We start from the raw sequence: 23,839 nt of genomic DNA on the forward strand, positions 1-23,839 counted from the left end.
TGTGTTACTTATGTGTGAATACATATATATAATTTAAAACTACATATATACACAAACTATATATATTTGATATATGTATAAGTATTTTGCTTTTTTATTTTTAAATGTCTTCTTATGAAAAGTTTTGCAAACATAAACATGCAAAATGAACTTATATAACAATCGCCCAACTAAAAATATTCACAAATTTATTAATTTTGCTTTGTTTCCTCCTTGTTTACCCTGCTAGCTAATTTTTAGAAGGGTTAGATCACCTTAAATAAATGCCAGTTGACATATAATTTATGAATATTATTTTAATTCATGTATTACTACATTATAACCTTTTTTCAAAGACTGCTCTTTGAAGACTGCATTTCATTTGTGTGAATAATTCTGTAAACAAAATTGATTAAAAGCAGTGGTGGGCTGGTAAATGTTTACCAGCTGACTCTGAAACAAAACAAAAACAAAACAAAACCTATTTGTTTGTGACAGTTACCAATTTCTGTGTGTAAATACTCCCATCACTATCAATTTGGCATCACTAAACATCGATTTGAAAAGAGATGCTAACAACAGTTCCCCTGAGCCAGTACAAGCTGGCTTCAGCACAGCACTGTATCAATCTGCTTATTTAATTACATAGTTTGGACATAGAAATGCATATTTCCCCCTGTAACTCAAATGTTAAAGTCCTAGGTCATTCTGAATGTGGAATAAATATCTTCTGTAAATATTTTAATTTATATTAGCGAGTTAACAAAGTGTTTCTATCAAGCGCCTGCATGGGAGGAGTAAAATATGTTGAGTAATGATTTCTTAATTAAATTAAACAATGCCATATATTTCTACATGACACCTTGTACCAGTGGACACTCAATAAAAATTAGTTCAATGAGAAAAATGATATGTTACAAAATGTAAATGAAGTTATAATTATGCAAAAATATATATTATTGCTCACACATAATCAAGGCCAGAGAATTGGATATTTTATTTAAAATAGCATTTTAAAACTATATAGGGGATTTATATTCAAAACTTAAAATGCCTGAGGCTGTTCTGCTTTCCGGCATGTGAGTCATCTAAAATCAGGAGATGGAAATTCAGGGGGTATGATGTTAAATAATGCATGAGTGATATAATCTTATTGTGTATCTCATTAGTAAAATGCTACAGGAAACTAATTTTTTTAAAGGAAAGCTTTCTTTTCTTAGATACCATTTTTCAGCATCATCACATTTAAAGAGTCAATTTTCAGACAACCTGATGGGAAATCATATGAAGTTATAATGCAGTACAGACAGTTGATATTCTGTAGATCAAAAGGAAAATCATGAATCTCATTTCTGATTCAAGCTTTAGTCTCTTTCCCTCTCTTTATTTCCCTTCTTTTTAATCTTCTGCAACAAACAATTTTAAATCTCTTCCACCTAATAAAATGTAGATTACCACCTCTTGGGTTCAGAGTTATTAAAGGAGTTTTATTAGCTTTTGAACTATTCAGCATTCTGGTAAGGAACTGGTTATATAAATAATCATCTTTTTCTTTATCTCTTGGCTTCCACCTATGATTAATGATCTGCATCACCTTATCTTACACACAACCATTTCTTCATAAACAAATATGCGGTCTGGTGCAGATGCAGCTGAGTGTCCTAAGAAGCCAATATAGCAATCTTACCACATTTTAAAGCCTGCAATTTCATGCCTAACACTTGGCCTTGTAACCATGGTATCTGCAGTGAGATGCTGGATCCGGAAGCATCAAACAGAAGGATTATTTCTTGGGTATGTTGTACACAGTCAAGAATTCTAAAGAGGACAGATTTTCAGAGCACATAAGAAGATTGTGTGTAACAAAAACATGTACCTTATTTAAAAATATTGTTTACAGAATTTATTATTTGAAGCTCTTATGAGAAAAACAGTTATTAGCAAGATAGTATACCCTATATGTGATCATTGGTTGTTACAGTTTCTCTTCAAATAAAAATATATTAGCTGAATTTCCTTATGTCTCTATATTCAGAAAAAGAGGTGCCCTAAGCAGTAACTGAATTGTATTTTATGAATTTGTAAATTATGGTATGCTTATGCACACATACACGTAGATGCAAACATATAAATGTATTTTTTGAAATAATATTAACCTTTTTCAGATTTCAAAGCATTTGAAAAAAAAATTCCAGTATGTTAATTAGACTCTGTGTTGGATATTTATTTTTATTTTTTGCTGCTTAGCACATATTTCCCCTTTATAACAGCTTTCCAGTCTACCTTTAGGAATGGTTTCCACTCATTTTGTAGAGGTTTGGTAGGGTAATTAATCTAGGTGCTCTACCTACAGTTAACAGAAACCAGAGGGGTCACTACAAACTCCTTCAGCCAAATATCCCATATCAAATGCCCTGTTTTCTCCAAAATTCAACTAGGGCGAACAGTAAGATGACCTAATCTTAAGCAATAAGACTATCTCTCAGGTTATGAATATTATCTCTTACAAGAGATTGAAACATAGACCAAATTTTGTTTGTTCATTCATTTGTATCCTGTCCCAGTTTTCCTGGCTTAAAGCTTGAGACTTAATTTTTGCAATAATTAAAAGACCCCTTCAATGAACTTAACTAAACCAGATGCAATCTATTCAGGAGGGAATTTTAACTACTTCCTTAGGGAGCAAAAAAATAATAATAATTTTAAAAGCTGCCTTGTGATTTAAAGTAATGCCCATCAGTTCTTCTCTTTTTTTTTTTTTTTTGCTCTCTTTTATATTATTCATGGGTGTTATAATAGAAAAGAAAAGATGGAGAATTTCTGTCATGGATCACAGGTCTCTCACACTGCCATCTGAAGACAATACCTGTATGGAGACCATTTGTGAAATGAGATACCCAGGAGTTATTCCAGGATGCTTTGAAACTGTATGGGGTCAGAGGCTGGGGCTGTGATAGCTGAGCCTAACCAGGCTTATGTCAATAGGTTGTTGCCTGAAATATTCTATTAGACACCGTTCTCTGAATCTTCTGTAAGAACCACGATTCTAAAAAAAAAATCTTCTTTAGGAGTATTTATATTATTATTATTTTATTTTATTTTATTATTATTATACTTTAAGTTTTAGGGTACATGTGCACAATGTGCAGGTTAGTTACATATGTATTTATATTATTAATTATAGAGAAAACTTTTGATTTTTCTTTGGTTCAGTTTTGTAAAAAAAAATGACTGAAAGTCCTGTATTCTAAGCTCTAAGCTACTATTGATTCAGGCCAAGAACAAGGAATGTTCTTGTTTCACCTTGGATAAGTCGCTTAACCTGGACCTTATTTTCCTTACCTGTAGTAAAACCCAGGCTAATTATCCATATAACAATATGTTTGGCCCATGAGTTAAAAAGCACTTTGTGTTTTCTAGTTAAAATGAAATATGTAGTATGTAGTAAGATTAAACAATAATAAAATGATTATTAATCATTTTTGTAATTTAATTATGCAATATATATGACTAATCATTATAATTTAAAGGGTATAATAAGCAAGTAGAATAACTATAGTTATAGTTGTATATTCCAATAACTATATTGGAAGAATAGCTATATTGCAAGTATAATGGAACATCAGGTATAGGTTAAAAGGTATATATTAAAATTACTCATAAGTATCCTGGAAATACATTAAATATTACTGAATATGCCTTTAATGAAATTAGTTTCAGAGTTTTATATGTAAAAGGCAGTCATTTCCCTCCTCTTGTATCAAGCAAGGAAGCTTTCTCTTGTTTTCCCTATCTTCTTTTTCCAGCCGAGTGTATATTTTTGTGTGTTCTGCATGTTTTTATTCAAGTCTTCTAAAAAGGGAACAGGAAGAGATCTGAGGCTTTTGGAAGGACAGACAGGGTCAACTCTCCTGGTAGAATCTTTAATGCTAGTCCTCATTTAAGCAAGCTATTTAAATATAGGCAATTTACATCATGCTAGCATCCACTCTGTAATTGCCTGATTTCTGGATGAGTTTATCTGCATGATGTCAAAAAAAGGTTAGAATTTTTTAAAATTTATTTTAGCAAAAGGGAAATAGTTAATAAGAGTTTATGATCCAACATTCCCTATGGTTCTTGCTGCTTGATACTGGAAGAGACAGTTGTTAACTTTTTTTCTCTGCCATGGCACATAAGGGAAATGATATCTGCTCACTCATTTACTAATTTATTCATTTAGCAATTATATGGGTTGTGGTCATGCTTCATGTTTACACAGTGGATGAAATCTACAATTATGAAATCTCCACAGGGCTATCATCAATGCCTTCCCTGGTAGGAAGGTAAGTTCCCAGTATTCCAAACTGAATCTTGTGTTATAAATGTTGATCTTGTTTTCAGTTGAGTTCACTAAACAAAAATTATCCTGAACCTAATTTGCTGAATTAATTTTACCTAGAATATTTTTAAGCCTACTCCAGGAAACGAACTGACATTTAAACATCTTTCAATCAGAAAAGATGTTCCAGATTCCAGACAGAGGACTCAGAGTTAAACTTTGTAATGCAACTTAGCTGTAATTTAGGGTCTGGCTCTTCTAAGAAACAGACCACAGAGATCGTCATATTATGGCAGGAGTAATAAGAATAATGTAAGTTATATTTTCTTGCTTTACTATCTTGAAATCCCTAACCCAAATTAAAAGTAGTGTTTGATGAAAATCACTGAACCAAAAAAGAAAAAAAAAAGAATTTGAAATGCAAGTGTCATTTGTAATGCTTTAAGGAACTACTCCTTAATCCCATGCTTGTAAATAACTCCCGGCAACATCATTAAGAATTAAGCGTGTCTCTGGAGAAGCACTTAAGCAATCTGAGGTGACAGTACCATAGCTGGATCTGCTATTATGTACTATGCTGAATCATAGCTAGGAAGTGCATCAGAGCTGAGAATGCTGGGTAAAAACTGCAGACAATGCATCTATCTGGAGGTATTAGCATGGCTCCTTGGAGAGGTGGTCATGTGCAGTGAGATGGGGAGGAAGGGAAATAGGAACTGAAAAAGGAGATGAAACAAGAGCAGATGTAGTAAAACAGAGTTGGCTGCACATCAAGAGGCAGTTGCGCAGGGCTACAAAGAATGTATTGATCTCTTAACCTGTTTCTGTTCATTTTGCCATCAGGTGGTCTTCAAGTAAAACTGTATGAAACCATTCTTTTTGTTTGATAGGGACCAGTGTGGTCACAATCACTTTTGACCTCATGTATATCTAGGGGATTCAAAATTGCACATGCACTCATTAGGCTTAGGTCAAGCTGGAGGGATACTTCTAAAGATTATTGTATGAGAATTGCTAAATTAGTGCTATAAACTTTACCTGCTACAGAAGCCCAGAGCAAACTGCCATCTAAGCAAGATTAACTTTGCAAGGAGTTCTTAAATGGAGCCTTCAAGGAAGGATATTATTTAGGCTGCAGAGGACAATAGGCTATTTTAATGATATGACACTGAGTAAAGTTCTGAGGTGTAATATGTAGATTGAATTTGGGAGATAATAAGGCCATCATTTTGATATACCAGAAGAATTCCTCTGGACAAGGAACTAGTATTCCTTTTTTGGCTATATTTTGGTAATTTTTAGTTTTCTCAAATTTCTCCTTCCAGTTACATTGGCTTATCCTCTGCAATCTGAAAAGTAGACTTGCAAGTAAATAAATTTTAGTTAATTATTTATTCATTAATCATTAATTTATTCAGCCTGGAATGTGTGAGGGTCAGTTTTATGCTTCAGTTTGACTACGGTTTCATCACTAGTTGTTTATTCAAACACTAATGTTGGTGTTACTGCGAAGGTATTTTGCTGATGTGATAAGAGAATATAATTAGTTTATTGTAAGTAAGATTGTCCAGATAATCTGGGAAGACTTAATCAAGCCATTGAAAGGCCTTAAGAGCATAACTAGCTTCCCAGAAGAAATTCTGTCTCTGGATAGCAGCCTCAGTTTATGCCTGAAGGTTCCAGCCTACCTTTCCTGATGGCTGATTTCAGGCTTTAGATTTACCTAACCTGCTCATAAATCACGTTAACCAATTTCTTGCAATAAATCTTTACATATATTTGGATATATCCCATTGGTTCTGTTTTTCTGGTGGAACCCTGACTGACACAGAATGCCTTAACAAGTAGACTTTTGGGGTGTTTTAAGACACTTAAATTTTTTAGTTGGAAGATACTATGTGAAAATTAACCAAAAAAGAGCCCGCATTGCCAAGTCAATCCTAAGCCAAAAGAACAAAGCTGGAGGCATCATGCTACCTGAATTCAAAATATGCTACAAGGCTACAGTAACCAAAACAGCATGGCATTGGTACCAGAACAGAGATATAGACCAATGGAACAGAACAGAGCCCTCAGAAATAATGCCACATGTCTACAACTATCAGGTCTTTGACAAACTTGACAAAAACAAGAAATGGGGAAAGGATTCCCTATTTAATAAATGGTGCTGGGAAAACTGGCTAGCCATATGTAGAAAGCTGAAACTGGATCCCTTCCTTACACCTTATACAAAAATTAATTCAAGATGGATTAAAGACTTAAATGTCAGACCTAAAACCATATAAACCCTAGAAGAAAACCTAGGCAATACCATTCAGGACATAGGCATGGGCAAGGACTTCATGTCTAAAACACCAAAAGCAATGGCAACAAAAGCCAAAATTGACAAATGGGATCTCATTAAACTAAAGAGCTTCTGCACAGCAAAAGAAACCACCATCAGAGTGAACAGGCAACCTACAGAACGGGAGAAAATTTTTGCAATCTACTCATCTGACAAAGGGCTAATATCTAGAATCTACAAAGAACTCAAACAAATTTACAAGAAAAAAACAAACAACCCCATTAAAAAGTGGGCGAAGAATATGAACAAACACTTCTCAAAAGAAGACATTTATGCGCAGCCAAAAGACACATGAAAAAATGCTCATCATCACTGGCCATCAGAGAAATGCAAATCAAAACCACAATGAGATACCATCTCACACCAGTTAGAATGGCGATCATTAAAAAAGTCAGGAAACAACAGGTGCTAGAGAGGATGTGGAGAAATAGGAACACTTTTACACTGTTGGTGGGACTGTAAACTAGTTCAACCCTTGTGGAAGTCAGTGTGGTGATTCCTCAGGGATCTAGAACTAGAAATACCATTTGACCCAGCCATCCCATTACTGGGTATATACCCAAAGGACTATGAATCATGCTGCTATAAAGACACAGGCACACGTATGTTTATTGCGGCACTATTCACAATAGCAAAGACTTGGAACCAACCCAAATGTCCAACAAGGATAGACTGGATTAAGAAACTGTGGCACATATACACCATGGAATACTATGCAGCCATAAAAAGGGATGAGTTCATGTCCTTTATAGGGACATGGATGAAGCTGGAAACCATCATTCTGAGCAAACTATCGCAAGGACAAAAAACCAAACACCGCATGTTCTCACTCATAGGTGGGAATTGAACAATGAGAACACATGGACACAGGAAGGGGAACATCACATTCTGGGGACTGTTGTGGGGTGGGGGGAGGGGGCAGGGATAGCATTAGGAGATAGACCTAATGTTAAATGATGAGTTAATGGGTGCAGCACATCAACACGGCACATGTATACATATATAACAAACCTGCACGTTGTGCACATGTAACCTAAAACTTAAAGTATAATTAAAAAAAAAAGAAAATTAAAGCTTTGTTTTGTTTTGTTTTGTTTTTTTTAAAGACTAGATCTACTGAGAGTTCATGGGGTAGATAGCAGGCAAAATGTGTTAAATTCCCTCTGTTGACAGCAAATCTGCCTGAGATGTTGATTGGTGTTTATTCAAATGAGAGATTTAGGATTTAGTTTTATAAAATTTGAGATAGAGGATTGAGTATGAGATTCCCACTGAAAGAAGTAAGGGGTCTGAGAAATCGGAGTCAAAATTGTAGTTAACATCTTCTAGAAAAAAAACTAATGATTGATAATATACTCAGGATACCAAGTCTGAATGCATTCAAAGTAGGGGGGTTTGCATCTCCATAATGATTAGAGATGCTGAGCATTTTTTCACATATCCATACATTATTCATATGTCTTTTGAGAAATGTCTATTCAGGCCCCTTTCCCATTTCTTAGTCAAATCATTTGTTTTCTTTCTATAGAGTTATTTGAGTTCCTTATATATTTTGAATACTAATTTCTTATCAAATGTATGGCCACAAATATTTTCCCCCACCCATAAGTTTCTGCACTCTGTTAACTGTTTCCTTTGATGTGCAGAAGTTTTTATTTTGATGTAATCTCATTTGTGTTTCTTTGCTTTTGTTGCCTGCACTTTTGAAGTCAAATCTAAAAAAAAATCATTACCCAGGCCAATGTCATATAGTTTCTCCTCTATATTTTCTTCTAGTAGTTTTATAGTTTCAGGCCTTATGTTAAAGTGTTTAATGCATTTTGAGGGTTTTTTTTTTCTATATAGTGTGACATAAGAGTCCAAATTCATTTTCTTTGCATATTGACAGTTGTCCCAATACCATTTATTGAAAAGACTATCCTTTTCTCATTATACATTCTTGGCACATTTGTTAGAAGTTAACTGGCCATAGATGTGTGAGTTTGTTTCTGGACTCTCCATTCTGTTCCACTGGTTAATGTGTCCTTTTTTATGCCAGTACCATGCTGTTGTAATTACTATTGCTTTGTAGTATAGTTTAAAATCAGATAGTGTGATGGCTCCAGTTTTGTTCTTTCTGGTCACGATTGTATTGGCTCTTTGTTTATTTTTTGTGGTTCCATATGACAATAGCCAAGTTATGGAATTAAGTTAAATGTTCAACAAGGAATTAATGGATTAAAAATGTGATTTGTGTACATAGTGGTATACTATTCAGCCCTAAACAATAAATATATTCTGTCATTTGCAATAACATGAATAGAACTGGAGAATATTATGCTAAGTGAAATAAGGCAAACATAAAAAGATGAATACTGCATGTTTTAACTTATATGTGGAATCTAAAACAATTGAACTCAATAAAGTAAAGAGTAGAATTGTGCTTACTAAATCCTTGGGGTCAAGGGGAATGAGGAAACAATAGTCAAAGTGTACAAAGCCTCAGTTATATAAGAGAAATAAGTTTGATTTTTTAATATTGATAGCATAGCATGCTGAATATTGCTGGTAATTGAATGCTGCACATCTTAATATCACTGAGAGTAAACTTCTAATGTTCTCATCATGAATAATGTTAAGTATTTGAGGTGCTAGATATGTTAATTAGTTTAATCATTCCATGTTGTATTAAAAATCATAACATGATTTTGTACTTCATAATAAATACAACTATCATTTGTCAATATAAAATATAATTTAAAAACAATAATAAAGATAAAAAGAAGCGAAATATCACCATAACATAAAAGTCTTGGTGGCAGGTATTTTAGAGCAAGCTGGAGATAAAGTCAGAGCTAGAATAGATCAGAGGCGAAAAAAGCCACAGTTGGTGTGGTTCCAGGAAGATTCAGATTGGCTTCAAGAGCCAAAGATGAGATACCATAAAAAGTACTAAGGCAGCTTTGGATGCCATAGCAATATATTGTAAATAAAATAACAGATGGCTTAATCAAGGCAGCATGGAGGAGAATGGAAAATAATGACATAGAGGAAGGTAACATTGAAAAGGAAAACATATTTACATTTGCAGGAGAGTTAATGTGAATACAAGGAAATGGAAGTAATATGCCCCTGGAATCACAAAATATTTAACACACAAGACCAAATGTACACAGATATATGCCATTTTATAAATCTTAACAGAGCAACAGTCAGCTATGACTCAAATATTCTAATATTTTCTGATTTCAGTAAAATTGTAAACACATTAACTATTGGGCAATGAGTTTAGACTGCTTTATTTAAATCTAATTTTTCTTTATTTTATTTTCTCTCTCTTTAAAAAAATTTACCAGCACTCTATTTCCCAGTAGTACACGAATTAAGAGTAAGCATGCTAGTATATGGCCTTTATTCAGAGACGGTCTGCTTTTAAAAAAGTAGATCTTACGGCCTGGTGCGGTGGCTCACGCCTGTAATCCCAGCACTTTGGGAGGCTGAGGAGGGAGGATCACCTGAGGTCAGGAGTTGGAGACCAGCCTGGCCAACATGGTGACCACCCCATCTCTACTAAAAATACAAAAATTACCCGGGTGTAGTGGCGGGCACCTGTAATCTCAGCTACTTGAGAAACTGAGGCAGGAGAATTGCTCGAACCCAGGAGGCAGAGGTTGCAGTGAGTGGAGATCATACCACTGCACTCCTGCCTGGGCGACAAGAGTGAAACTCCGTCTCAAAACAAACAAACAAACAAACAAACAAAATCTTCTAAGAATTGAGTCAAGCTTCTTTACTCTCATTTTGACAAACCAAGGCAATCAGATTTCTGGAGCATCACCTCTTGTATGTGACTTCAAGGTTTTGTCCCTCAAACTATCAATAATTTAGCAAAACACCTGGGAAAATGTGGCAGACATTGTATACCTGGTGGTAGTCATCTATTTCACACCCTTTAAAAATGAAATAGGCCTAAAATTTAGCAAAAGGAATTGGGATTGGATGGTAGAAGGAATATTACATTTGCAAGGCATTGGTTGATGCTACTAAGGAAGAAGCATTTAAGAAAAGGTTATAAAACTTATTTTTCTGAGTCGGTTTAAATCAAATTTAGTTTGGAAATGGGGTGTTTAACTCCTCCCCTCTTAAAGTATTTGGTTAACTATTAATGCAGTGCTTGATATTTGGAGTCAGACAGACTAGCCTTCCAATGATAGCTCTACTACATAGTAGCAAGGTGATATTGAAAAAATACTTGACTTCTAATCTCCTATTTTCTCACCTGTAAGATGAAAAGGGAGGGTGATAAGAGAGTCTACTTGCTGAGGTTCTTGTAAGTGATAAATGCAATTAAAAGGCTAAATACTGCCACATTTATTCTTTTGTTATTGTCACTGATGGACTCAACTACGCTAATTTACCAGGTACATTTTATTTAGTTGACAGTTATCATGAACTAGAGTCTGGAAGAAAAAAGCATGCCTGCTGTTTGCAGTTCAGTATATTAAAATTGAAATATAGTCATGATGTCACTGTAAAGTGCATGTGGTTCATATTAAAGCAGTTCTTACATCTCTACAAAAGGATATACTGACAACAGGCAAATGATGTACAGTGTGACACAGGTGTAGGAGTACTGCCTTCTACATTGAGAATTTTTACAAAATTACCCTCAACCCCAGTGGACCTTGGAAGCAGTCTTTCTAAGTGGATTACATGTGCGGTACTTTACCATCTAGCTATGACTTCCTGAGGCCCTCAAGTTTGGTTTAATGGTATAAGTTTCAGGTCAGCCTGAGTGAGTAGGAGTTACACTTTAGAGCACTGGCAACCTCAGGCAACTGAAGTTATTCAGGACTGCATCTAAATGAGTGAATGCCCTTGTTAGGGTTTCAGAGCAGCTGTCACAGAGTCCTTACATTGAAATGAACAAACTTTATAGGTTTCAAATGAGAGTATAATTTACCAGGAAGGGCAGCATAAAAACTGTAGCCAGAAAAGGATAAGAAAACATTTCTTTTGGCCTCAATAATGATATATCAATCATAGTGCATATTAAAACTAAATACTATAAACCAAAGAGAGAATATCAGGAATAGTCACTACAGCGATGAAACAGCATATCTAAAATCCTTTCTCAGAAAATCCCCTTGCTTTAATAATCTGATGAGCAAGACATAAAACCTTATTTGTTATCAACATTAAAAAAGCATTTGCAATATACCAAACTGCATTAAATATGTTCATTTAAAATAATTAAGCTAAAGTATATCATAAAGAATTACTAATGAGCATCATATGAAAATAATGAAGAAATGGAGAGACCAATGGAACAAAATTGAAATTTGAGACATAAATATAAGTACTATGTATGCTTCATACCAGGCATTATTTAGTATATGCTAGATCTGGCATTTCAAATTAATGAAAAAATGTGATTAATGGATTGGAAACGGTATTGAACATTCTATTTGCTTAGAAATAAATGGAAAATTTTCTCATGATGTATCAACATAAATTCCACATAGGTTACAGTTAATTTTTAATGGTGCCATAACAATAGAAAAAAGTGAATATTTGTTTGATTTTTGTTATACAAAATTCTTTCAAATGATGGATAATAATAGTTTTAGAATTTTTTTTCCTTTTCCACATTTAATTCTTTTCTATCAAACATACTGAACAGATAGCTGGCTCTCTAGTATTCTGGGAAGGACTGTGGCACAGCAAAACATTAAAATCATTCACATCTATTGTGGAGTTTTTCTTTCTCTGTGGCCAATGCCCAGCTGGGAACATATTGATGGACAGTTTAAGGAGGAGGGAACTTTCACTCTGCTACTTTCATTTGCTTCCTTCCCTCTGAATACAGCCTAGGCACTGTGGCACAACTCTGGAGAGCAGGCAAAGCTCTACAAGAAGTAGAGTTTTCAGGCTAGTTAAGCAACTGAAAGAAAGGCAGCACAAAGGAAAAAAAATGCAGTATTTGCCTGCCTAAATATGGGGAAAACATTCTCTAGGTCACTAAATATTTTCTTAATTACTGAATACTATTTTATATTGTATACTACATTTTATTTAATCATATACCTATTTTTGAAAATTTAGTTGTCTTCAATTTGTATTAAAATAAATGCTACTTTAAGAAATGATTACTTATTTTCAAACATAGTCTCAATTATTTGCTTAAAGTGAATTCCTACTTTTGCCAATCCAGAGTAAAAAGATACACATATTTTTAAATCTCTTGCTATATATGGGCATATTGCCTTATGGACAAGTTTTGCCAGTTTTGAAGCCGACACAAAATATGTGAGATGGCTACCTCATGATACCCCTGTCACCGTTATCTTTTTTCTCCATTTTCTTCCAATTTAATGGGAAAAAGCTTATATTCTCATTATAGTTTGTATTTTTACTACCAGAAGTGATGCATCTTTTAAAAACATGCTTTTCTATTTGCATTGATTTTTATTTGGAAAGAAATATTCATTTTTTATGGTTTAAATGCTTTTAATATTTTGTAAGAACTTTACATACATTAAAATATCACTTTGTCTATCATATTTGTTCCAAAAATATTCTGCATTAGCCCTCTACTTTTAGTTTTATTGTAATTTTTAAAATGAACATTAATTTTACATTTTGATGTAACCCATACTATTTTTAATTTCCTTTGCATTTTTTAAATTAATATGATTTAATTCCATTTTAATTTAAGTTTAAAAAGTTGCATATATTTTATTCTATATCTTTTATGTCCTCTGGTTTTACTATCAATTCTAATTGATACGGAACTTACATTGATAGGTTACAGCCTAAAATAATTTTGCCTGTGTATTTATTCAACATTTCTATGCTGACATCTATTATCAGCTAGTCATGTGCTGTTTTCTGGGTCTAAAATGGTATAAGAGACTATGCCCTCAAACATTTTATTCCTTTAAGCATGTTACCAAGAAATGAAGAAGAAATTATACTATGGTAATATAAATGCTATGATGTACTGAAGATACTGTGCTGTGGGGAGTACACACCTGTGGGAAGTAGAGGGGGTTACTTGTAGAATCCCAAGAGGTGTTGTCTAGGCTGAAACAAATAATATTTATGGAGCTTGTTTACCAAAAAATGACAGGAAGGAAATTCTATGAGAGGAGCAAAGTACACAGGAATGCCTGTAGTTGCTCATGAAAGAAGTCTGAAGGTGTGTGAGAGTGTGGCCCATTTCAGGAGATTGAAATAGGTCAGCCTGGATGATACAAAGAATGTGAAGAAAGTCACAGAATAAAAGCCAAGAATGGTAATCAAAAGCCAGATTGTGGAGAATTTCTTGAGAGCCATTAAGGAGATATGTTTCATTTACCAATGGCAAAAAAACATTAAAGAATGTTGTAGGGACGAAGCATCTGAGATTGTTCATCAGCCTAAGATTCTGAGGAGTGAAGCTGGACTGGAGAATCACACCCCACCTGTGACTTGTGACACCCATATTGGATTGCGCTGAGTGAAATACAAACGCTATTTCTGTTCAGCTACTAAAACGAGGGTAATTACTAGAAGAGCAAGCAGTTTGCTAGCCACACATAGTGAATAAAGAGTATTTCCATTGTTAAACTGCAAATCGTTCATTCAGTTTTCAAAATAGAATGACTGATTTTTAAATAAAAATCTATGTGGTAAGCCTTACTGTGATTGCAATAAATAAGATAGTATCTGAATTCTAGATATATAAACAGATTTGAGGGGATTTTACAGTGATGGGTGGAGGAAATGTTAAAAAGGAAAAGAAAGTTAAACTGTAAAATAACTTTATTTAAAAAATTGATATCTGGAACTGCAGTTTGGGAGTTTCTCTCTTTTTGGATAATCTTCCCTTATGTTCAGTACCTAGTTTCAGTCATGAATAAAATCACTTTAATGGTTAAGTAGTAAAATGAATGTGGTGAAATAGTGAAATGAGTGAAAGTTTGCTTTCAAAATGATCAAATATATTATATATAAAATATATATAACATATATAATATACAATATAATATATAGTGAAGAAATATTTCAACTCTGCCTACCAAAGAACAAAAATTAAGTGTGTTATAAAATTGTATGCTTATATACAAAAATGGCTGTTTTTAAATTAAAGTTACCTGCACTGCTCAGGAGTAATAGTTACTGAGAATGTTGATATAGTTTAGTAGAATTGCAGTACTTTAAGAACAAAGATATTTTTGACTGTTTTTCCTCTTCTCTCTAATTTTCTTCCATTTATCTCTAAAGCTCTTACAAGAATTGAAATAAACCATAAGACAATAAAGGACCCACTTTTAATATAACATTGCTATGATATTATACAAATAATGTTTCACTTATTAATAATCAATAATCTAAATGCCTAGTTTCAAATTTTAAAAGATGTACCTGAAACCATAATTTGAAAACCCAAATTCTTACTTTTCTTTGGGTTTCTTAGTGTCTGGTTTTGTTGGTTCTATCACCTAATAAATATAGTTATGAAAAATTAAGTGTTCAGGAGTAAACTCTATTATCACAGTGTGTTTAATTAAACGAAATGGTAATGGGTTTCTCTCAATAGGTTGTTTTATTTTTAGAAGGTGCTCATACTATCGATTGAAATGGTGGTTGAATGAAGTTTCCCTTTTTAGTGTCTACTAATAAGCAGTGTAAACAGAGAAGTCCACTGAGGTTCACAGATTGGGGAATAGGGTTGAAGTTTATGCCATTATCTGCAGAAACAAACTCTACAGGCAGAAGCAATCAGCATAGACTAATTTAGCCTATGGAGTTGAGTTTCTGTTAAAATACTGCTCTACATTTCACCTCCATTTATAATTGCCCTACAGGTTATTATTTATTATTGAGCATGATTACAAATTCTTAAGGAGAGTAGTGTAATTTATTTGAAGTAATGCTCTACTATTGGGTGTGCTGTATATTCAAATTCTTGAAATTACTATTCTGACTTAAAAGGGTAACAAGATATTATTCAAGACACTTCTTCTGGTTCCAACATCAATATATTCATTTATTTTTGTTAACACATTACCCTTATTTATAGTCAACAAGAAAAATAGTTTTAAATTAAGTAAACTCTATGAATTAATATCTGAATAATTTGTACATCTGTTGTAAAAATAACTAAGCAAAGTGATTAGCTAGATATAATAGGTAAAAAGCCATGAACTGTTTTGGGCTATTAAGTCTTGCAGAAGTTTTCATCTGAATAAGATTTCTATAGTTGTTACAGAATGAGAATCAACATTATATAAAATTTCTACATCATATAGCTATTACAAGAATAATGTCCTGATTTGTTATATTGTAAAATGAAGTTTGCATAATGTATTATACATTATTACTATCAGAAACATACCCAGTGTTACCTAACAAAAAATTTGTTTAAAAAGTAAGGAAAGTACAGAATAAATAATCAGTAGAATTGAATTGAATGCTTGTGGTATAACTTACATTAAACTAGGAAATATGCAGTATAAAATTTAGGTACTATGCATTGTTCCTTGTAGTTGGGAAGACCAAAGTAATGCATGAAAAGTAACTAGATTAAGAAGACAAAATAATAAATCACAGGGTGATTGAATACAGTGGAAGTTCATAGAAAGGTAAAGTAAGTACAATCTTTATTATTCAGAATATTTTATTAATCAGTTTTAACTTAATTTGGGGTGACAACACAGCACAACTATTGTTTGGATTATTAAAGAAAATGGTCCATGCTAACTTGTGAAAGATAAAGAACATGTGCATTTAAGTTGAATGTAGCTTTGTCTGTTAATGGAATCAAAGGATGGATGAAACATGTTTTTCAGTGAGAAAAATGTAGAATAAAGCAGGCAAGATTAGAGAAGACTCTAAAAAGTATGGAACAAATATATAAAAATCCATATGTATATGTGTATGTATCCCTTTCTCTTTTTCTTACTCATTTCATAAGATTCTGAACTCCTGGGTTAATGGTGGAAAATCCTTTGTGAATGTTGATTTATTTTCCCTCCAAAGACGTAGCCCTTTCCATCCTAAACCAGTTTTTCTTAATCACTTAAATAATGTATGCAGGCATGAATGATTTGTCTTTGGGCTTAAATTAACTGGTTGGTTGATGGCATGGAAAGAAAGCTATCATTATTTAAATATTATATTTTAGATATGAGACCGGGCACATCACATGTTTTATAATATAATTCTTCATGGCAATGCTTAGCATTAGGCATTTTTATCATTTAACATTAGGAATTATGAACATTTTAGAAATAAGTGATAAAGCAAATCCAGTCGCCTTTAATGCCAAAGTCTATGTTTTTTTATTTTTTTTATAATCAAGCTGCCATGTAAAGTTGTCAGTTGTTGGATCTGTTACGTATATTCAACTTTGCCTTTACCTCCTTCTAAAATAATATCCACCCCCTACTCTCTTATTTCCCACAGCTCAAACCGGCATATTGGTACTAGGTGTCCTTATGCCTTAACTGCCAGTTGATGGAATCAAAATAGGGTCCAGATCCAGGCTGAATCAAATAGTTTCTCTTACTGTAGAAATTTGAACCAAGATACACAGAGACTAATTGAGCTGATATTGATCTTTGGAGCTATAAATGATGAAAAGGTGAGGCCAAAATCACTGGAAAAGCCATGGCATGTTGCAAATGAAAATTATGTGGAAGCATAAAATATAAGCCATACAGAGAAAGCAATTCCCCAGGGAGGAAAATGAAACAGATGTGGACTGAGAAACAGAGGCATGTAAGGGTCTGTGTCTTTGTATGATTAAAATATCTTTATTAGATCCTCTTGCTTGAATAGGTACAATACTCTAGGTTCAAAATTCCATTTTCATTGCAAGTCGTGAATTTTACATTATTTCACAGAATCTCGTGGTGCAAATGAAAAGCTGCATCCTAGGTTGGTTTTTATCTCTTTGTATGCAACCTGATTTTTCTGAGTGGAAGCTTAAAACTTTTCTTGTTGTTTTTATTTGTTTGTTGTTGTTGCTGAGGGCAAATATCTCAATAAGCAACTCTGATTCAGGTAAGCAAAATGACGCATTTCTTTAGTTCTGTTTAACAAAACTATGATCTAATAATTTTCAGGGTGAATAGAAATACAATGAGCTTATAAATAAATAAAAAATTGACTATATGTCAAAAAATCGATCTTCATGAAAGGATATTAATAGTAAAATAACTAAATCGAAGTTTTCACTTGCTGATTTTTTTTCTGTGTATCAGAGAGGATAATAATATTATTTATAATGAGTGAAGAGTGAGTAATAATTGCAAAGTCCTATATTCTTTACCTTTGCAATCGACTAAAGAGAACAATGGGAGGAAAAGAGGCATAACTACTTCAAACATACTTTAAGAATATCTTAAAATACTATTACAATAATATGGGTTATTAGACTTGGGACCAATTCTCATGGAAGCAAAGAGAAATTTGTGGGATTCATTACCGCATGGTTACTTAGGAGGAGGCTGAAGACAGAGACACCTACCAGAGTTTCTAAAGCCCATGCGAGATGAGAATATCCCATTAGAGAAATAAGTGATAATTATAATTATACATAAGGGGTGTCTAATTGAATTCCCTTCTAAGAAGGCTTCTGTCAGAAAGAAAAAGCAAGGGAACAATCCTTAGGATCAAATTCAAGTGATAAATAGGTGGAATGAGATTTGCTAGAAACTTTTTCTTAAAGACTATGAATTTGATTTCTTTACAGATTCGTGTTAGTGACTATTTTTTTCTTTAAAAAATGTTAATAGCCAAAATTTACTGTGACTTCCACAGCCATTTATTCTTCCTTCTGTGTAGAAACTGACCTCAGCCTCTTGCTAATATCATGTTGTTTAAATAAAGGGTTCAATCCTTCCTGTTTATAATCTGGGTAAATGGTGATGTATACTGACCACCAAAGGGCTTAGCTGCTAATGTGAGAGCAGAAGGATTGGGGTCCAGACCATATCAAGAATGGTAGTCAAGTAAACTTGACTGGATAACTTGTGCCTTTAGAAAGCTAGAGGGCACTGCATGTTCAGGGGCATTGGGATAACCATCCTCAGGTATGAAATAACATGTTTTTATAGGTTATTAAGACAGATTTCAGTGCCTACAAAAATTCACATTTTGTAAATGGGATGGTAGTTGGTCAATTTCAATCCAATATTCACCAAAAAAAGTATAAAATGAAAATTTAAAAATGTCAGCAATCAAAACCAGCTTTCACATATAATGAAACCGTGTAGTTCTCAGATTGAAGTGGTAAAATAACAACATTATTAAGTGGTGAAATAAATTAAATCTTATCCTTGTTTGTGACAAATTATTTATCAATGCAAATCATCTAAGATAATATTTTCATTCAAATTAACATGGTGATCAATAGAATGACAGATGTTACAACAGAATTTTACCATATATACTCAGTAATTTATAGATTCAAAAATCATTTGCTGAACTTCTGAGTGTTAACTTTTATGCAACCAGTTTACCTTTCATTTTGACTATCGGCTGGTTTTGCTTAGGCAGACAGCATATGATCAAGATGTTTTATTGGATGAAATATAAATAAGCAAGGGCTAAGGCCTTCTTTTCACAGTAGGTAAAAAAATAGTTTATTCAGTGAGTCTACCTGTGAAAAGTATAAGCCCATCATTTATACTTATGATCCAGCAGGAACACAAAATCTAAAGGCCTTCATCAATAAACTGACAAATGGTAAAGAAATGAACACAGCAACTTTGACAACAATGGTGACCCTACATTTTTAGTGTTCAAAGAGGATCCTAGTGTTATGATTTGAAAAGTGAGAAGGAAGCAAAACCAAAGAAGAAGCCAAAAATTTAGCTGCTTTTGTCTATGGGAACTGAGTTGATTTTGTCTTTAATTTTACTTTCTTTTACTTGACCTATCTCTCAGAGATAAAACAATTCATTTGCCATCCTTCTAGAATTATTGATTACTAAATTTAATTTTAATTTGTGGACTAGCTTTATTTTAAATCTCTATGTCAAGATAAAGGCTCTGAGTCTATATCTGAATAGCATTTCTAGCATAAAAATTGAGCAGTAAAAGCTTGATCCAGCTCTCTACTCCTATCTAGCCCTGAATCCATGTTTCTAAAGCTTTTCCTGTCTTTGCAATCAGGTCATGTCTTTGATACTCATATCAAGTATAGCACAATAAGCTTATAACAAAACAGGTGTTACTTATACGAAAGGTATAACACCTCTGTCAAGTCCCTTATCTTTTCAATAAACTATAGAATTTATTGCCTGTGTTTTTTTCTTTAAGAGAAAACTTGACCTTGTTACATACCATACATTGTTGACACTGAAGTTGTAACAAAAGGGTTTCTTTTCTTTTTCATAATCTCTTTCTTTCAAAGAATTAAATCTTGTATAAGAAACCTTCTCACTAAGGGCATCTAATTCTTTATTTTTATTTTAAGTTCTGGGGTACATGTGCAGGATGTGCATGTTTGTTACATAGGTAAATCTGTGCCATGGCGGTTTGCTGCACCTATCAACCCGTCACACAGATATTAAGCCCAGCATGCATTAGCTATTTTTCCTGATGCTCTCCCTCCTGCTGTCCCCTCAACAGGTGCCAGTGTGTGTTGCTCCCCTCCCTGTGTCCATGTGTTCTTATTGTTCCACTCCCTCTTACAAGTGAGAGCATGCGGAGTTTGGTTTTCTGTTCCTGTGTTAGTTTGCTGAGGATGATGGCTTCCAGCTCCAACCATGTCCCTGCAAAGGACATGATTCTATTCCTTTTTTTTTTTTTTTTTTTGGCTGCATAGCATTCCATGGTGTATATGTACCACATTTTCTTTATCCAGTCTATCATTGATAAGCATTTGGGTTGATTCCAAGTCTTCGCTATTGTGAATGGTGCTGCAATGAGCATATGCGAGCATGCATCTTTATAACAGAATGATTTATATTCTTTTGGGTATATACCCAGTAATGAGATTCCTGGGTCAAATGGTATTTCTGGTTCTAGATCTTTGAGGAATCGCCAAACCGTCTTCCACAATGGTTGAACTAATTTACATTCCCACCTACAGTGTAAAAGCGCTCCTATTTCTCTGCAACCTTGCCAGCATCTGTTGGTTATTGACTTTTTAATAATAACTATTCTGACTGGCGTGAGATGGTATCTCATTGTAGTTTTGATTTGCATTTCTCTAATGATCATTGATGTTGAGCTTTTTTTCATATATTTGTTGGCTGCATAGATGTCTTTTTTTGAGATGTGTCTGTTCATGTCCTTTGTAAGGGCACCTAATTCTTAATCTTTTTGTGCTATTTTTTGTTATTTACAGCAAACACATTTTCAAAGCTGTATCCAAAGTTAAATTCATGTAGAAAGGCTTTAACTTTATACAGCCATGCTATAATTTTGTGTGTTCTCTGTACAACTGAAAGGAGGAACAAAATTATAGACTAAAGCAATATAAAATTTGTTTTATTTCAAGAGTAAAACAACTAAAACACATTGAGCTCTTATTATGGACCGAAAACTCCTCTAAATATTTTTACAGACATTACTATTCAAATCGACACAGATGAAACAAAAGCTTATAGAAGAGAAGTGACTTGCCCCAGGTCATCCCGCACTTAGGTGACAGTCAAGAATTGAATAGCTATCTACTCACAGACCTGGAAACCTCAAGGATTATACTACACTGTTTTCAAGTATTGCTTTAAATACTCACTTTCTAGGACAAAAGCTAGGTAAATGAAAGATTTAAAAAATCAAAAATACAGTTTATTTTTATAAATAAAATGTACTTTTAAAGTGTTTAAAATTCAAAGGAATTTTAACAGCATATAAGTAAACTTGTACCATTCTGTTCTACTCAGCCATTTTATCAAAGTTCTGAAAAAAGTAACAAAGATTTTTGTTTGGCCAAACTTTAGTTAGGAATCTGACCCTACTCCAAGGCTCATCTGTGTACCTGCTTGTAAAATCCAGTTTTAGTAAAGAACCTTTTAAGTCAGTTTAGCTAGAACCCCCATCCTTGATATCTGATCATCTTTGATTACTCTGATCAGTTTCCTCATCCTCCATTATCCCCCAGGTGATATATGAGAACACTGGGCTGTCTTCAGCAAGAACACTCTTAGGTTGATTTAGCCAAAATCCTCCTTACCCTTGACGTTTCCTCTTAGCAATTTTCCACTGACCCCCACACTGCTCCTTGCTATAAATTCTCACTTGACCACATGGTATTCAGAGTTGAAACCAATTTCTCTCCCCTACTGCAAGACTTCATTGCAGTGGTCTGTATATATTTAATGTGAATGTAATCTTGAAAACGGTACTTTAAGTGAAACAATGTACAGCAGGTTCTTGAACAACATCGTGTTGTTCAACGTCATTTTATTCAATATCGTTTCATTATAACATTGATAAAAAATAGTTTTGTCATACATCATTTCTCTTAAATTCGCATTTTCCAAGAACCTATAGATGATGTTAAGTGAGGATTTACTGTATATTATTATAGGGAACTACACTTTACTGCACTTTCAGACTGAAAACTAATTGTAACCAGACAGCTATTGTTGGTTATTTAGAATTACTCCTTTTAAAAGCACTTCCATAAAAGTTATAAATAGTAAGCCAGTAGCCTTCCCTATTGCAAGGGCCTAAAGAAATAAGTTGTTAAATATGCATTAAAATTTTATTATTATCAAAAGCCCTGGAATATATATGTCCAATGCTGAATTGCATAAAAAGGATTGAAAAAACATGTACTTGCTCTAAAAAAAAAGCCACTTTAAGCACCATCTATTCCCATCCTGGTAAAAGGCATTCAGCAAATAGCAAAATGCTCTTCAATTTTTATTCAGTAAAAACTTGCTCTACAGTGTTACCTTCTGAATTCAGTATCTTTTTCTGAATGATAGCTTTCCACTGTCACCCAAGTACAAAAAGCCAGTGGTAATTGTCATAATGTGTGATTCATTATCCATAGTATCGTCATGTATAGATTTAATTAAATCTGGAAAGGTTCCCTTCCACAACTGCCCATGGCTCAGAATTTTCAGGTTGCAATCTTGGTATCCAGACTATAATAGTGTCTCTTGCTGTGTTAAGCAGCTATTCAGTATGTGTAGTTGTTGGGCTTGACCTTTTCGTCGTCTAGTGCAGATTAACAGAAGGTAGAGTGGCTGAGATTCTCACTGATGAAATTTTTGTGCTTGATTCTTCATTCTGAATATGGTGGTAATAATAGTTCTTGGCTTAAGCACAATCCATTTTAAAAGTTCTGTAATTGCTAAATTATAATAATCATAATTATGTGAGATGTCTGCAAGAGAAGAGATCAGAAAATACACTTTTCTGTCTTAAAAGGATTTTTATTTCTTCCATTTCAAAGCATGCCTGCTTGCAGAAATATACAGCCAGTATTTCAATTCTGAAATCGTTCAGAGGCTATCACTGCAATGACTTACTTAGAAATAAAGAAGAACTTCCCATTCCATCACCTCCTGCAATATGAGAGTGTGCGTACCAGTCTTTTGGATCTACTGGCAATCAGTAGTAGGATAGTAGCAAATTATTTGATTTTGTTAAGCAATGACTTAAAAAATAGATGGGAAAAAAGTATATTCCATCTATTAAAAAACTGTGAATAATTATGTACATTTATACAACTTTACACTCAACTTGGAGATCATCTTCCTTCATGCAAAAATGACACTTTTATGGATTAATCATATTCAAGTTTGTGTATGGTCTAATTTACTAAATATGACTTTTAAGCCAGCACACTTGCCCACTTTTTTTTTTACCTAGTGTAAGCAGAACTAGAGTGTAAATGTTTCATCATCATAATGCTTTGTAGCATCTTGGAACAATTACTCAAATATTTAATTCATATTTTAGGTTTATAGCTTTGAAAATATTTTAAATATTAATATTTAAATGACAATGTTCAAGAAGTAATGCCTAAGTGGAAAGATAATTTCACCTAGCAGCAACCTAAGCTTAAAGAGGATTAAAGTCTAAATACAATAATAATGTAATAATAATGTGGGCTGAAAAAGAGTGATGTCCTGCCAGATACATGTTAGTGACTCCCATCAATATTATGAGATGATTGGCCGGGCGCAGTGGCTCACGGCTGTAATCCCAGCACTTTGGGAGGCCGAGACGGGCGGATCATGAGGTCAGGAGATCGA

The sequence above is a fragment of the Pongo pygmaeus genome, chromosome 7 (assembly GCF_028885625.2).
Source record: "Pongo pygmaeus isolate AG05252 chromosome 7, NHGRI_mPonPyg2-v2.0_pri, whole genome shotgun sequence".
Taxonomy (NCBI): Eukaryota; Metazoa; Chordata; class Mammalia; order Primates; family Hominidae; genus Pongo; species Pongo pygmaeus.